This window comes from Mercenaria mercenaria, chromosome 8, assembly GCF_021730395.1.
Source record: "Mercenaria mercenaria strain notata chromosome 8, MADL_Memer_1, whole genome shotgun sequence".
NCBI classification, from domain to species: domain Eukaryota; kingdom Metazoa; phylum Mollusca; class Bivalvia; order Venerida; family Veneridae; genus Mercenaria; species Mercenaria mercenaria.
Window position 1 is genome coordinate 62,995,674 of NC_069368.1, and position 18,229 is coordinate 63,013,902.

Below are 18,229 nucleotides of genomic sequence, written 5' to 3' on the forward strand. Positions count from 1 at the left end.
AAATCACAAAGGGAAAACACGAATAAATAAGAACACATTTTGTTTTCATTTTATTTAAAAACTATGAAAATATTGTTAAGTTTTTTGTTAGGGTTTTGTCATTTCCCCTTTAAAAATTTTTACTGACCTAGTTTTAGGCTTCTTTTTGTGATTTGTTTATATTCATGATGTTCCAGAATTTTTACCACAATATGTAAAGGATTTAAAATTTTATTTTAAATCTGCTTGTTCTTTGATTTCCCAAATTTTTATTTTATTCTTTTATACATTAAGTTTGGGAAACTTCCATGGCTTTAAATTGAAGCTGTCTAAAAACTATTTTTAAACAAACATTTTAAAATTCAAATTAAAAATTTGGATATCAAAAAGTATTTTGAAGAGGGATTAATTTTTATTATTTGGACATAAAAGTTCTGTTTGGATTGTGAAAAAATTTTCAAAAAAAGTATTACGTATGTTTTAAATTTTAAAGTAAAAGGATTTGGCTATCTTTATATTAGGTTGGATTTTACAGCTTTTTACATTTTTACTATGAAATAATTTTTAATAAAGTTCCTTTTGTTTTTTATTTTCCCCTTGCATTCAGTTTTTGTAAATTTCTTCAATACGATGAATGTCATATATCAATACATTTCTGTTTTCCCCGTGGGTTTTTTCTGTCTGTTTTTTTTTATTCTTTTAAGTAAAAATTAATTTTCACGTACGTAGCTTAACACTGCTTTTAGACTTTTGTTCTAGGAAGCCAAAAATTTTCGAATTTTCTTTTACTTTCGCTGTATAACGTAAAAAGGACCCAAAAATAAAAAGGGTAGTAAACAATAAAATAAGACTCCGTAAAAAAAGTAAAATAAACCTTTTTTTCCGGAAATTAATTTTTTCGACGCACGCGGATATTTTCCCAAAAATTTTTCATCGTCGTATTTTAATGCCAACGACTTGATGGGTTTGAAAACATTCAAATCATGTAAACTACTTTCTTACAAAAAAGTTCGTGCCAGGAAACCCTATGTTGAATTTGAACCAGCAAACGGGGAGAAAAAACGCGATTTTTATATGTACCCCTCAGAATTGGGTATGGAACAAAAATTTTTTGGGTCATTGTTCGATCTTTCTGTGAATGCATTCAGATCGCGGGTTTTTGCCCTATTCTTTCTCTGCCATATTTTGTTTGAAAAAACCCATTATTATTTTTTAAAATTTAAATGTGGAAAGAAAAATGATAAAAGGCGAAAGAACAAACGCCAAAAATAAGCAACTATTATATGTATTGTGTAAATTTAAAATCAGCGGGTACGAATGTCAATTTGATAGGGTTCAAAGTTTAGTTACTTTTGTGCATTTGTCGTGTTCGGTATTACCCTTACCTGTTTCTTCATCATAAATCAGGGCGAAATTTTTAAAAAAAAATCTTTTTAAAAAGTTAATGACGCAAGATACAGTTAAAAATCCGAAAAAAACCCGGCTCTCATAAACCGGAAAACCTCTGAAACCCCACGATTTTCAAATCGAAAATTTTTCCTTTTTTAAGTTAATTTTTAAAAAACACTCTGATCCGGAAACTCTGAATTTATAAAAACCCGGACTTTTTTATGGCCACAAAGGATATCATACATAAAAAACCCTTTAAAACCGGCAGTGGTGTCAAGACTTTTATGATTTCCTAAGAATTTTTAAAAAAAAAAAAAAAAAAAAAAAAAAAAAAATAATTCCAAGCTGGTGACAAATTTTTTTGTTTCTACTAACCATCACAAAGCTACCTAAGTAGGGGTAAAAACATTTATCGGTCTTTTTTTTTTTGATATTAACAATAAAAGATAAGTTTTTTTAAAGGGAAAAAAAATTTTAACAAAAAGGAAAAAGAAAATGAGGTAGGGGTTCGGGTTTTGGAAAAATGTAATACATTTCACATTTACTTCGTATACGCCGCAAGTGAATGTTTTTTTTTCTGGAAAGTCACTTTAATCTAAAACATTTTTGGGCCGAATTTTTGGAAACAGAAAAAAAGTAAATGGATTATCCAAGCGTTTAGCATAAAAACCCAAATTGGCTTTGCCACGGACTGTTCCTGGCAATGTCACATATTTTCCCTTTTTTTGTGCATTTTTATTTTTTTTTTTTACATGTGTTCGCGTGTTTTCCCCTTTAATAGTCTGTTGCAGCCCCGTGTTGTTGATTGGCTTTTGAGAGGCGGCATTGTTGAATTAGGTTTTCTCTTGGGTATTCACCCAGTTAACTTTTAATCTACTTGCGCAATTGCTGAGTACATGTAAAGAAAGCGATCTAAAAAATTGTTATTACCTTTTTAAAAAAAAATGAAGAAGATTTAAAATGTTTTTTAAAAGTATCTTATCTTTTTATATAACTGTCCCCCCTCTTTCGAGTCTTATATTCAAAAGTAGATTTTTCCTATACAACTTACTGAAATTTCAGTTTTTTGCTCAGTTTCAAAACCATTAACAGGCAAAAAACGAATAAATGAAAACAACAAGTTGTTTAAATGATGAAAAAGTTACTTTTGCCTTTTTAGTGATATGAAACTCGGCAGGTAGGGGCTACGAAATCACGGAAAAGGGGGAGGGGAATTCCCCTCACAAAAAACATTTCTCAAAGAGGCATTTAGCACGTTTTTTTCCCCCCCTTCTTTGATTTGGTTTTTTTTATATTTCATAAATCAAAAATTTAGAATGATTTAAATTTTACAAAAAGAAAAACATATCCCCGATACTTTGGATGGTAAAGTACGATTTAAAGTTTCTTTAATCTAAATTGTTCCCCAAGTTGATGCGATTAAGCGCGGGACAATTTTTAATTTATTTAAAAACAAAAAAAATGCACCGTTTCCCCTTCTTTTTAAAATGATCTAATTTCAATAGGTTTTTTCGATCATAAAGAATAAAAACGTAAATGAACAGCTTTTTTTCATCCGAAACTGAATCCTACGTTTTTTGATTTACTGTTGTAAATTTTGCTTGGGCAGTAAAAGTTACAACGTTTATAAAAGTATTAAATTTGTAAGTATTTGAATTAATATGTTATGTTTTCAAAAAATTTAATGTGTTAGTGTTTTTGCTATCAAGAGGAAACTTAAAAACTTAACGTCTTTTTTAAAGCAACTTGTTATAGAAAAAGTACCGGATTGATAATTACTATAGGAAAAATACACCCTTTTTAAAAATGTTTTTTTTATTTGTGACATTTATATTTTTAAAGTGACATGCCTGTTTTTTCAAAAAAAGGGTTGCAATTGATATCAGATATTATAATGATCACCATATTGTTGAATTACATATTTTTAAAGTGTTTGAGCAATTTTAAACTAATTTTCTTCATCCTGATCAAATTTTAATAGCGTTCTTCCACTATTGGCGTATTCTATTTTTTTTATCAAATAAAAAGGGGTGTTTTTTAGTAAAAAAATAATTAAAAAACTAAAATCCCTAATAAAATTTTATTTTTTTTCTTTTTTTTTTAAATTTCGCTAACAACAAAAGAAAGATTTTTTACATTATGAGAAAGAACAACATAAAATTTTTAAACAGGGATTTTAACTTGAAGCTATATTTTTAAATTTGGATACAACAATTGTCGTATTTTTTTTTAAAGCTGTCACTATTTTTAATATGCATCAATTCTGTGATCGTTTTCCTGAAACCTTTTATTAGAAAGGTAATTATACCGTCTGCATTGCTTTAATAATATGATAAAACATTTAAAGCTACGGACATATTAAGTTTACATTTATCAATAGAATCTAATTTTAGTAAGAAATAGTCGTGCTCAACCGTTCCTAAGATGTCGCCTCCGTATCGTATCTTCTAATTTAATGTGGCCGATTCGTAGAGATAATATCTATTTCATGAGCATGGTACGAGGCAAATGCGTCGAAATTCAAACCAGTATGCATCAGAAAACAGCAATGAACAATAACATTGACAATAATAGTCTGTTTTGAATTGCAATATTGTTTTTGTTTCCTATATCTTGAAAAGTTATGTTTTATGAAAGCTTGTGTGATACCTTTGAAGAATTAAATTGGTGACGTTTTTTTTTGATCATCATTATGGCATCCATCTTGAATTTCAAAATGGCTGCTACATTTCAGTATGTATGTCCTTTTATATTCAACCTAGCCTTCAAACAAACCTGTTTTGTCTCACTAAGACATGGACATATATATTTCTAAATGGAAAATAACGGAATTTTGTTGATTTTTACCGAAAATACTTCTATGGTGAAATCATGGAACATATTCTAGGCTTATTCTCGTCCCTTAAACCAAGATACACTTCAATGCACAACATTTATCTTATAATATCATTATCTTTACGAAAATATCTTATTGTCTAAGCAAAAACACTTTCAATTATATATTGCTTTACGTTTCTATAGTTCAGATTAAGGTATGCACATCATAACAAGCAATATTTAGAACCCTTACCAGTAACTAAAACGTTCGACTTTGGTAAAGTCCCAGTTTATAATTTTCTAAAGTGACAGTTAATATGTTTTTTATGCGTTGAGTGAAACTGGCATATCTTTTATGATAAATAACAGATCAAGATCTTTTGAATCATCTGTAGAATTTGAACTTAGAAATTGTGTTTTGTAGTGTGTTTATTTCATCATCAATACATACACTGTTGTAGGGTTTCTACATGGAAAGGCTGTGTTCTTCAAACGTGAATATTCCTATTTGGTTCTAACATCTTAGTCGTTGTCATTTTAGTGAAATTTTAAATGTATAGTAGACCCATGAATTTTAAATTGGGTTTCTGAGTATCAACATACCCTTTCAAAAAAATCTCATTGATGAAATAATGCTAGGACTAATGAATCGGTAGAAATAGAAACAATAAAACATAACAAATTAGTAACGGCATGGCATTCTAGAGATCCTCTTTCTTTCTGTCTTAGATACTGCTAATACTAATGATGTTCATTACGTCAAATTAATAAATTTGTTTTTGTCTTACTTATGGCATATTCTGAAATAGTGAATGTCAAAACTATTTTATATCTACTGATTCTAATTATTTTTGATAGATGAAAAGTTGTAATCTTTAAAATACTCCTTTTTTGACTGAATCTTTATTACCTAAATTTAACACGAGAATAAAATCTGCCACATTTTTGTTGCATTGTCCAGTTGTATAATAAGTCATTTAGAAGTATCTGCTGTGATATTAAACTTAACAATTTGTCACATATCCTTTTTCTTCTTTTTTGCGATTTCTAATACCAATTGTATAAGGTTTAACGTTTTTTCTTTCTATTCTGAAACATTATTGTGTGTCAAAACAATTATAAAATAGTTTTAAATCCTTTTTTGTACATTTAATTACGTTTCTTCTATTGAAAAAGTATGTGGGGTTATTATGTCAACGCGTAAAAATGAATTTTTGAATGAGATTTGTTAGTGATATTTATGCTTATCAAATACTGATATCATCATGTATTCAGCAGATGACTACATTTTCTGTTGCGAAATCTATAATTGTTTTCAATCGATTAATTTTTTTTTTCTATTTAAGACCGAATCTTTTATATGATGATAATTTAAATGTTGATCATTCCGTTTCAACTATAGTGTTATCCTTTTAGGTGAAAGCTCCTTTTTTAGAGATAGAGTTACAAAAAATACAAGGACCACGGACATTTTCCTATTCAGATTGCCTGTCCAGTTATGTAAAAACTGACCAAGGGCTAGACGTCTGAAAAAGCATAATACAGATAGTTTAAGACCATTTCTTGATATATTCGACTAAATTTTACAAGTTTGTTAACAAAAAAGATGACTCTGTGGACATTTCTCATTCTCATTTCTATTGAAATATGAACATTAATCATTTTTACGTTTCAAACATCTTTCCCCCCAGTGACGCAACAAAATATTCCACATGCCTTTGTAAATAGTTATTATATATGTATGCTGCACAAATGGTACTTGGTCACGGGGAAAAGTGATAAAAATGGAGAATAAAAACTACATACAGGGTATCAGCAAATTAATTTTGCATAAAATGATTTGGCACTTATTGCTTGTGTCTCGTAAACCTTGCATATCCACTTATTTAATTGTTTTTGTAAATAATTCAAACATAAAAAATACTATAATAGATAAATAATGGACATAGAAAGTCATGCTTGAAAGCAGACTGATCCTGATGAGTATATCTTATAAATTTTACAATCTGGTCTTCTGCCTTTTGACAATCTAAGTCCGTCGATTGAGTTCCTTCAGGATTGAGACAACTGTGTCTGTCGCAATTCATGGACCAAGCAAGGTGCTTAGACATATGCAACTAGATGTATGTGTCTTTAACGTAAACATGACAATGAGATATAGACGACATTCTATGGGAATAGTGCCACTGTTGTTCAAAAGCCTTTTTACCCTTTGTAAGGCACAATACTGGCATACCTAGAATGCATTTTAAGAACAACCGTTGCTTTAATTCGAACCAAAGAAACACTGGATCCAACATCCTCAACTCTAACAGGACTACACTAGACACCAACTCATGAACTGACCCTGGTGCCTTCAGAACTAACACTGATACTCCAGAAGTAACACTGACGCCCCAAGAACTAACACTGACACCACCAGAATTAACACCAATTCACCTACACATCTGAAACTTATTCCGAAGTCGCCCGAAATAGTAACGATATTCAAGGAACTAACACTGACACCCAAAGAATATCTACATAGATGTTGATACTACCTAGTTAAGTTCTGTTCCATTGGACCAGACGGAATTTTATTACTACATTGTATCATTATGTTGTTTTATTGTTTTGTTTTACTTTGCATTGTGTAAGAAAGTACATTTAAATGTTTGCTAGACATTAAAAGTATAGGCTAAATGTGAATGACTCTGTGGCGTAGCCGTTATTATTAAGCACAGCAGGATTGTGCCTACACAAGATTTCGAAGACTGAAGAACCAAACACACCAAATATAATATATAGGGACCTTGAAAAGAGCAAACGATGCATCTAGAATGTGCCCAAATGTGTCATAAAATGCTAAAACGCATGCACCCCTGAACCTGCAGTTGCCTAGATAGTCCCCTATACCCCTCCGCTACAACTGTAAAAGGCCAGCTACTCAAATGTATGTAAAACATTTTTAGGCCAGCTTCACCATTGCATGTATTCAATATAATATTATAACCCTCCCTATAATGCCCGGTCACTTTTGTACGTGTGTATTGTATGCGTCAATAAAGTATACTAATAGATGTATAGAAAACTAACAATAGGCTATGATCAATGCATCAGTTATCATGGGCGCTCAGGTGGAAAGAACTAACAGTACAGTTGTGTCACCAAAAGTTTCGTCCCACTTTTAATTTTCGCTTTTAAGTTATTTTTTAAAATGTTAATAAAACTGACAATCTGAATGGTAAGAGTTTATTTATTGTTTTAAAACACTTTATAATAGACAAACCTTAAATGCATATGCTTATTTCACTAAAAATACACATTTTACATTTCTCATAAAATATGACCCTCAGTCACAAGCTGTTCGAATTTCAAGACAACGAATATGAAATAAACTTCTCTTTTTTGTGTCAGTTTGATAGGTATATAACTTATTTATGAGTATTTAAAGCCATTACATAAAATTGTCAGATTCTATAGTCATGAAATGGCATTGAAATTTGGGCAAAATCCATAGCATAATGTCCGATGTCCTTTCTGACGTCAGTAACGCCAGTGGCGTGCTGTGATCATCGTTACATTGCATTCTGTGCATTTCATATTCAATAAGTATTGCTTTATTAAGGTAACTTGGCAATATACCGTATAGCGGGTTATTTCTGCGGTCAAAATATTCTGCGTTTTGGCCCCAAAAGATATGAAATAAATTTCTGCGTGTTTATTTTCTGCGTTTTCACATCAAAGAGAAATTTCTGCGTTTTCGATGCAAAGGAGGAGGTAATTCCTCGCATGATCGTGCGTTGTGCGAATGATAGCGTATGAAAACAATAAACTAAATTACCGGTTACTGCTATAAAATGACTTTGTATTTAGTGAATACATTTTAGGATATAATAGCATGTGAATTGAAAAAAATATAAGTCCAACAAAAATTGCACAAACAACAATTGCAAACTACGGTATATTAGCATAACGGTTACACTTAATATAATGAAGGTTACTGAAGTATAGTTCGGAAGATCTTCAAAAGGGATTGATAAGTACAACACAAGTGAAATTCACTCAGTTTATTTCATTCACAAAAGTAAAACGTTTTCTGAGGGATTAACAGTTAGGAATTTGATTGACCATCACACCTCATTATACCATTTTCTGCTGGAAATATTTGTGCGATTCTACTGAGAGACCGCAGAAACGCAGAAATATTCCCCCCGTAGAAATAACCCGCTATACGGTATTGTGTTGTTTTCTTTCAATTATACTTATTTTTGATGGCTTTTGTAACATTACTTTTGGATCAGACCTAGTATGCGACTTGTCATATCATGACTTCATAGCTGTCTGGCAGTCATAACTGCAATCTTTATTATAACGCTTTTAATTACGTATATACTGACTTCAAAAACAACTATGCGTGAATGCACATATGTACCAATTTTTATGTCATGAGCTGATAGGCACTGTGCAGTTTTCATTACCCTGTTTTTCCATTTTTACATTTCTCCCCCTCCCCCGCCACCTTTTCGATTTTTGGATTTATTCAATTGACAAGTTTGTTGAATAGTCGAGCGTTGCTGTCCTTCGACAGTACTTGATTAAATTGGACTACAGTTAACGCGAAATGGCGTAACCATTGTATGTTGTTTGCGGATAAAAAGGTCATGGTTAATACAAGTACATACTCCAGAAACAGACCGCAGTTATCTAATTCAAATACTGTTTGAAATCATATAACTAAAATATATGTTATAAAATTAAAAAGAAGGCAATGCTTCCAAGTCTCTTACATTTCATTTCTATGTGATTTCTACTTTGCTAAAACACATATTTTTGGACCTACTTTCAAAGGTACTTTAGCGCATTTCAAGCATTGACATTATATTAACTTTAGAAAAACAACGGATATATTTTGCAAAATTTAGATTTTATCAATAGTCACTTTTCTTCTTCATTTCATAGCCATGCTAACTGTTCCTTTGATGTTTTCTCTTTACTGTATTTTCTGAAGTATCTATTGTAATTTATTTTAAAGTCGATACAGTCTATAACTAATCCCTTTTCACTTGTTAGTAAACAAAAAACAAAAATAAGGAAACTTAAATGTTTGTGAGCTTGATTTGTTGTTTTTATCAAATAACACTAAACGGTATCTATAAATAATCATTTTAACGATAAATGATATTAGACAGGTTAAAACATTGATTATATATGAACTGGTTGTTAATTTTTGAAACTAATGCTCTGGATAATTGATTAACTATATCTGGAATTGAAAATTCCTAACAGTTTTGAAATAATATAAGTATGTACTTATTCTCACACGTAGATAGATTTTTTGTATTCGTTTTGCCAGTCATGAATGGAACACTTAAATACGCCTAGCTAAATTTTAATTATTATTCTATGCAAAAGTGTCTAGTACTAGCCTTGACTTTTATCTTTTTTCACAGCAAAATTATTATGGAATGAAGTAATTGCTTAGAAGGAGATCACTTTTTTATTTCAAACTGTGTATGTCTGTAAAGAGCATAAGGATATACATTTACCAGGTACATCAGTTTTGAAACTAGTTGTAACACCCCAGTTGTATTTTGTGGGTGCTGACTGTTACAATTCGGTTCTTTACTGTGTTTTTATTTATGTATGTTTTGTTTCCACGTGACATTTTTTCATAAAACCTGTAAGAGCTTTATTTGTAAAAAAACCTGATAAGTAAATTTGATTCTGTATCATGAATCGAAGACAACATTGCAGATCAAGGTTCTGACATAATAACTCTATGACTCATCATGCGCATTGTGATAAAAGCAAGAAAAGAAAAAACTTTTTTTTAACATTTCCTGACTTTTTAGAAATCATACGTTTCTTAAATCGGTATAGAATATTATGCTATTCGAAAAGTAGTTTGATTTAAAAAAAACAAAAGAAAACAACAAAAAGAAATGCCAAACTACACATATTTATTCCAGTGTGGGATATCTGACAATATAATGAACATCTTGCTATCTAGAGTCTCATGTTGATAGAACTTCGTCAGCGTCTTAATTTACCTTGACGTCGATTACAATATCGTTTTGCAAGGTCATGATTACTTTGAAACATTTTTATTTGAATTTCGGTACAATTGAGTGTCTTTCAACAGTGCTACAACTTTTACATATGTTACAGGGAATTAGAAATTTGGTTCAACTACGATTTTGATCGAACATTGTGCTCTACACTAACCTAACAGATTGACACAATACGAATACCGATCTGCAATTTCAGAACAGAAATCAACGCTTCGATAGAAAAAAAATCTATTCAACATTTCTTGAGAAATATATAACTTCCAGATATGCCTGTCTCAGTTTCGAATCCTCAGTCTATAATGCAAACTTGTGCGATAATGTCAGTATTTTGTTCATGCAGTTATTTAACATAGAAAGCGATATTCACTTTTATTATAGTTTAACGTTTATTTGTTTACGCTAAGAATACATTTCAATCAATTCAACAAAAAAGAAGAACTGTTTTGAAATCAGTTTTGTAAGCGAATTATGATACAACAGGGAATTATCTGAACTCAGAATATGGTTTTTAAATAAGAAAACAGGTGTTTTTAGATGTATTTTTTTTTTGTGATGTTATGTTTGAATTTTAACATTCATAGATAAATAAAATAAATATTGTACGTAGGCCTATGTTGCCTGTCATATTAATTCTCCATGACTTCCATAAACAACATCAATAAGGGAGCAATCCATGGATGGCGATCATAACATTTCTTACTTACCATACGAAAACTGAGTCATCCACGGATGACATTCTTCCAGACGTCGCGCATCTCTGCAGATCAGCCATCCATGGATGACGCACACTATGAGATGAGCCATCGTGGATGACGCTGTTAATGGGTATTGCATTTTTGTTATTTTTTGGTCGTATTCTGAGGATAGATCTAGGCATAACCGGTTGGGCCCAGCTACTAACATGTTTTTACTTAAGATTTATATGTAGATCTACTGTACTGTACTTCAGCTTTTGATAGATCTATTTGAAGTCTGCTCGAGTTTAATAAATTTAACAGAAGAACCCCCTGTTTTTTTGGTGTCTACCAAGGTTAGACAACGAGTATAGTCTTAGCTTTTCAGCATTGCTTCTAATGTAATTACTTCCCCTCAGTCGTAGCTCTGTTTGGAATTTTATATATCTATCTGACCCGTATGGTACCCCAACGTAACTTAGCAACGGCCAGTCAAGAAGAATGATCTCATTTCAGTTGCACCATGAAGTTGGTGACATTAGCTTCTGCAGAATGAGTGCGTTAATAGATTGGAAATTTTCTCATGTCTACTGTAAGTATTATCCCGAATGTACTGTACAGTATAGATTAAATACGTGATTACTGTTACAGTAGTAATAGGGAGTGTTGGTCATTTCTTGTATTTTGCAAATAGCCACTTTCAGTTTCAGCTTGGAGATGTAAACTGAATAATGTAATGATTGTGGCAAACATCAGATTCAATCCGTTGTGGTTTGATGCTTGGTACATAAGATGTTTAGGCCTACCATTTAACATTTGGATGCAATAAATGTGTTCAAAAACAAATTTCTAGATCTATTATTATCTTTATTCATTTGATATTCAAATTTTTTCACCATCACTAAAAGTAAAAGACAATATTACAATCCTGTACACATTGACATGCTGTTCCTGTAATAATGGATAAAATGTAAAAATGCAACTGTTATAAAGTAGATCTAGTATACTCAGTACAGTATATCTAGGTTAAAAAATTGTTTCCAGTAACTTTCCAAAAATACAGTAGCATTTTTAGGTGTTTTATTTTACCATAATTTTTAAGATGGAATTTGGGAAAATGTGTTTTTGTTTTGTAAATACGAAAAAATGAAAGCAAGTGAGGGTGTTATGTCTTACAGCAGCAGTAAATAGTATTTACTAGCATACAGTACTGTAAATGGTCAAAGCATAGTGCAGTTCTGCAATTCTAAATGTTAAAAGTTTAAAATAAAATATCAAAAGGCCATTAATCAGATCCATTAGCTTTATAGCTAATTCTAGCTATAATAGTTATTTCTCACTATAAAACCAAGAACAATTGTTCAAAATATGTGAATATCAAACAAAAAAATAGTTATAGTATGAGACAAAAGACAATCACAAAGAATGGAGATCTATGCAGTTTCATTTTCAATACATGTTGCGATTTTCTGCAAATAGTCATTTATAAATTTGTCATATACACGTATGATTATCAAAAGTGAAAAATTCAGTAATGATTTATCGCAATTCTAATACGCTTGTCTCTGTTTAAAGCACTTACGCTAGAATGACGTCGCGTTAACGGCGATGATGTCAGTTTTTGTTGGGACCAAGAAAAAAGCGCTTCTATACTGTTTCTAGTGTATGAGATTAAGGGCATATTAGAACCGGAAATAATTTATAGCACAAGCGTGCTTTAATTAAGAAATAATTTATAGCAAAACAGTGCTTTATCACTATTTATACACGATGGGCGGTTATACGTCGGGCGTAATAATTTCACGAGGGCGCAGCTCCAGATGACTAAACAGTTACCTGAGAGCTGGATATTCCCATGGTCTGCACCTATAACCAGTGACAGAATCTTTTTCTTGCATACCGATAACAAGAATTAATTTTTCTTTTTAGAACTATTTCTTATAGCAGCATATTTAAACAAAGCGCTGGAAAGCAGCGTTCGTAAACATGAAAGACGTCATGACGTTTCAAAGACAAGTAACAGTTTCAGTTCTGTTTTTGTTTTATGAGTTGCAGCGTTACGTTAAGAATTTTTGATAAAAGAAACTTTTTTTGAATTGGAAAATATACTATCAAGAAAGAGAAATTGTCAAGGTATTACCGGTAGATTTTATATGTAGTTTGTAATAGGTTATTTCAAGCCTTTAGAGTTGTCTAAAACATCCTGTGGTGTAATATGGATTTTTCAAGCACCAATAAAATTACTGGAAATTCCCGTTTGCTATGCAATAAGGATTTTTCTAGCAGTGGTAAAAATACTGCAAATCCCCATCTGGTATGCAAGAAACAGGGAAAAAAAGTTTAATAGGCAATAGCCAAATTATAAACGAACAGCTTAGTAAAAATAAATATAGACATAGGCGTAGGAGCAGGGGGGGCCAGCGGGGGCCAGGTCCCCCCAAAGCTAGGAGAGGGGGGGCCAAACTATACTTTGGCCCCCCGAATATTTTGAAAAAGAGATATAAATTGCAGTCTAATATAACATTTACTTAGCATCATATAATTCTTTTCAACCTGATTTCTGATTTGCATTTGGCCTTCCCTTGTATTCTGACTAAAAATATCTCTTTCCGTAGTGTGAGTACTGAAATCTGTACGCGCCACGCCAAGAATTGTTTACATTTTATAAAAATAATATATCATTGAGCGCAATCAACTACAGTTCCGGTTTGAGCGTCTGCAAAATCAATGTAGGCCTAACTATTAAGCCTGTTTACGCATGTAAACGTTATGTATTTTTTTTTGTTTTTTATTGTCCATTCAAGGGAAATGATATTTCCACAACTTTATACCACAATTAGACAAATGCAGTGCTAATTGATTGTATGTCCAGGGCTTCAACAGAAGAATGTAAAAAAAAATGGCACACTTAATTAGAACAATACATAATATGACTGATTAAGACCGTTCAGTGCCTAGTCGTATGTGTATCATCAGAATAACTCAATGATTGCTAAAACATAAAGGTTTGAGGGGTGTATGGCCCAATTAATCCCTGTACAAGGCTTTGAGTCTTTGTCACGAATAATGCACCGAGGATACCTTGCCGCTAACACCCCACCAACCCCCCCCCCCACAGAAACCGCCGGGTCGAAAAGGTTTGGCCCCCCCAAAGTTAAACTCGCTCCTACGCCCATGATAGAGGATATTCCATGGGTGTCTTTTCATACCGAATTTATCAAATAAGTTCAATAAAATAATAAAATGCGAGTTTGTTAATACAGTATAGAAAGTCACAAAATGTAATATTCTTTTTATCACATGTTAGCCTTTCTTGTTGAAAAACCAAAACATCGATTGTCTTTTATAAACAATTTGTTTAACGTCGCCTACAGTATAAATGACGTCGACGTCAAAGCTTTATTACACTAGTGTGTTACCATTTTTGGTTGTGGGTTTATCTGGTAGTCCCATTCATGAACAATGCGGATGAAAGATTAGAAATACTAACCGGATCATAAATATATACATTCTATCATAATAAAATGTAAAAGAAATCAGAAAACATTAGGGATGGGAACGAATACTGAAATCAATATTCGAATATTCGGTTTGTTATTCGAATATTTCGTTTGTTTTAATTAAAGCTTTAAATTCTTATTAAGTGATTGGCATTCATTTGTTTAAAGCGTGGATCATCGTACGTAATAAGGCCAAAAAAAATGTTTGTTTCGGGTAGCCTGATTCTACCTAACAAAACCCGCCGATCCTAGCGTTTTATTTCACGATTCTGTCAGTATAATCATGAACATATTTAACTAATTCAGTATCTTATCTTCAAAAGGATACAAAAAATCAAAACGATTACAATTTATCTAAAAATAGTTATTTCTTGATTTTCTTATAAAGTACTTCAAAATTTAATAGAACTATTTACAATTTTTTTAGCTCACCTGTCACAAAGTGACAAGGTGAGCTTTTGTGATCGTGCGGCGTCCGGCGTCCGTCAGTTCGTGCGTGCGTGCGTGCGTCCGTAAACTTTTGCTTGTGACCACTCTAGAAGTCACATTTTTCATGGGATCTTTATGAAAGTTGGTCAGAATGTTCACCTTTATGATATCTAGGTCAAGTTCGAAACTGGGTCACGTGCTATCAAAAACTAGGTCAGTAGGTCTAAAAATAGAAAAACCTTGTGACCTCTCTAGAGGCCATATATTTCACAAGATCTTCATGAAAATTGGTCAGAATGTTCACCTTGATGATATCTAGGTCAAGTTCGAAACTGGGTCACGTGCTGTCAAAAACTAGGTCAGTAGGTCTAAAAATAGAAAAACCTTGTGACCTCTCTAGAGGCCAGATATTTCACAAGATCTTCATGAAAATTGGCCAGAACGTTCATCTTCATGATATCTAGGTCAAGTTCGAAACTGGGTCACCTGCCTTCAAAAACTAGGTCAGTAGGTCTAAAAATAGAAAAACCTTGTGACCTCTCTAGAGGCCGTACTTTTCAATGGATCTTCATAAAAATTGGTCAGAATGTTCATGTTGATAATATCTAGGTCAAGTTTGAAACTGGGTCATGTGCCTTCAAAAACTAGGTCAGTAGGTCAAATAATAGAAAAACCTTGTGACCTCTCTAGAGGCCATACTTTTCATGGGATCTATATGAAAGTTGGTTTGAATGTTCATCTTGATAATATCTAGGTCAAGTTCGAAACTGGGTCAACTGCAGTCAAAAAGTAGGTCAGTAGGTCTAAAAATAGAAAAACCTTGTGATCTCACTAGAGGCCGTACTTTTCAATGGATCTTCATGAAAATTGGTCAGAATGTTTAACTTGATGATATCTAGGTCAGGTTTGAAACTGGGTCACGTGCCACCAAAAACTAGGTCAGTAGGTCAAATAATAGAAAAACCTTGTGACCTCTGTAGAGGCCATATTTTTCATGGGATCTGTATGAAAGTTGGTCTGAATGTTCATCTTGATGATATCTAGGTCAAATTCGAAACTGGGTCAACTGCATTCAAAAACTAGGTCAGTAGGTCTAAAAATAGAAAAACCTTGTGACCTCTCTAGAGGCCATATTTTTCAATGGATCTTCATAAAAATTGGTCAGAATGTTCACCTTATGATATCTAGGTCAAATTCGAAACTGGGTCATGTGTAATCAAAAACTAGGTCAGTAGGTCAGATAATAAAAAAACCTTGTGACCTCTCTAGAGGCCATATTTTTCATGGGATCTGTATGGAAGTTGGTCCGAATATTCATCTTGATGATATCTAGGTCAAGTTCGAAACTGGGTCAACTGCGGTCAAAAACTAGGTCAGTAGGTCTAAAAATAGAAAAACCTTTTGACCACTTTAGAGGCCATATTTTTCAATGGATCTTCATGAAAATTTGTCTGAATGTTCACCTTGATGATATCTAGATAAAATTTGAAACTGGGTCACGTGTGGTCAAAACTAGGTCAGTAGGTATGAAAATAGGAAAACCTTGTGACCTCTCTAGAGGCCATACTCTTCATGAGATCTTCATGAAAATTGGTGAGAATGTTCACCTTGATAATATCTAGGTCAAGTTCAAAACTGGGTCATGTGCCTTCAAAAACTAGGTCATTATGTCAATAATAGAAAAACCTTGTGACCTCTCTAGAAGCCATATTTTTCAATGGATCTTCATGAAAATTGGGTCATGTGGAGAAGGTGAGCGATTCAGGACCATCATGGTCCTCTTGTTTACAAAGATATCGTTATGTCACAACATTATGACGTCGTGGTGCAATGCACATGACGTTGCGCGGACAAACTGAATATGATTTTGTTAAAACCATTAAAAAACAATGAAATAAATAGAAATTTTGTTTGTTTTAGTGTAAGATCGAAACGTATTTCACTCGTGAACACCATAATTTACATTTTGCATTAGTGTTCACTTGGTGAAATATATGTCGTTCTTACACTAAAGCAAACAAATATCCTCTATGGAGTGGGCATACATATAACATCTTGTATTATTGACAAAAGTTTGAAAACAATACCGCTTATAAACTTCAAAAATAGAACGGCTTAACAGGGGCAGCAAATTCAATTGTCCGTATTGCCCAGGTTGTCCCACAGCTTTTTTGTATGGACAAGTGAAATTTGACCAGAATTTACTATGTAACTATCATATGGACAAGTAAAAATAGCAAATGACAAAAACAGACAAGCAAGTCAAAATCAGATTTTGCCGCCCCTGCTTAAACAGTGAAGTAATGTTTACAGTAATCAGGCCATGTACATGTTAACTTATTCATTTCTATAGAATACTAGTCAATAAGGTGTTTATCCTTCCCTTGATTCGTGTAATTTAGGTTTTTATCCATTCCTCATGTAAACTGAGTTTGGTTTTTATCAACTTGAAGTTAGGTGTTTATCCCTTTTCTCACTGTCAGTACATTTGAACATGTATTGTGTTAACATGTAGTGGGTTAACAACATAGTGTAAATGGACCTATAAAGCAGTATTTTTTTTGCTTTCAAACAATAAAATAGTACAGGCATCAAAAGCATATAAGTATTTTTAGCTCACCAGAGCCAAAGGCTCAGGGTGAGCTATTAGGATGGGTCACCGTCCGGCGTCCGTAAATTTTACTTCAAACGACATCTCCTCATAAACCGCTAGGCAAATTTCATCCAAACTTCACAGGAATGTTCCTTGGGTGAAGCTCTACAAAAATTATTCAAAGAATTGAATTCCATGCAGAACTCTGGTTGCCATGGCAACTGAAAGGAAAAATCTTCTTTTCAAAAACCAGAAGCCCTAGAGCTTAGATATTTGGTGTGAAGCATTGCCTGGTGGACCTCTACCAATTTTGTTAAAATCATGACCCCGTGGTCAAAATTGACCCCGCCCCAGGGGTCACTTGATTTTACATAGAAAAATCTTAAAAAATCTTCTTCTCAAAAACCAGAAGCCCGAGAGCTTAGATATTTGACATGTAGCATTGCATAGTGGACCTCTACTAAAATTGTTCAAATCATGACCCCGGGATCAAAATTGACCCCGCCCCAGGGGTCATTTGATTTTACGTAAGAAAATCTTCAAAATTTTTCTAAAAATAAACCAGAAGGCCTAGAGCTTAGATATTTCACGTGTAGCATTGCCTAGTAGACCTCTACAAAATTTGTTCAAATCATGACCCCCGGGGTCAAAATTGACCCCGCCCCAGGGGTCACTTGATTTTACATAGGAAAATCTTCAAAAAAATTCTAAAAATAAACCAAAAGGCCTAGATCTTAGATATTTGACGTGTAGCATTGCCTAGTAGACTTACATCGTAATTACACAGAAAACAAA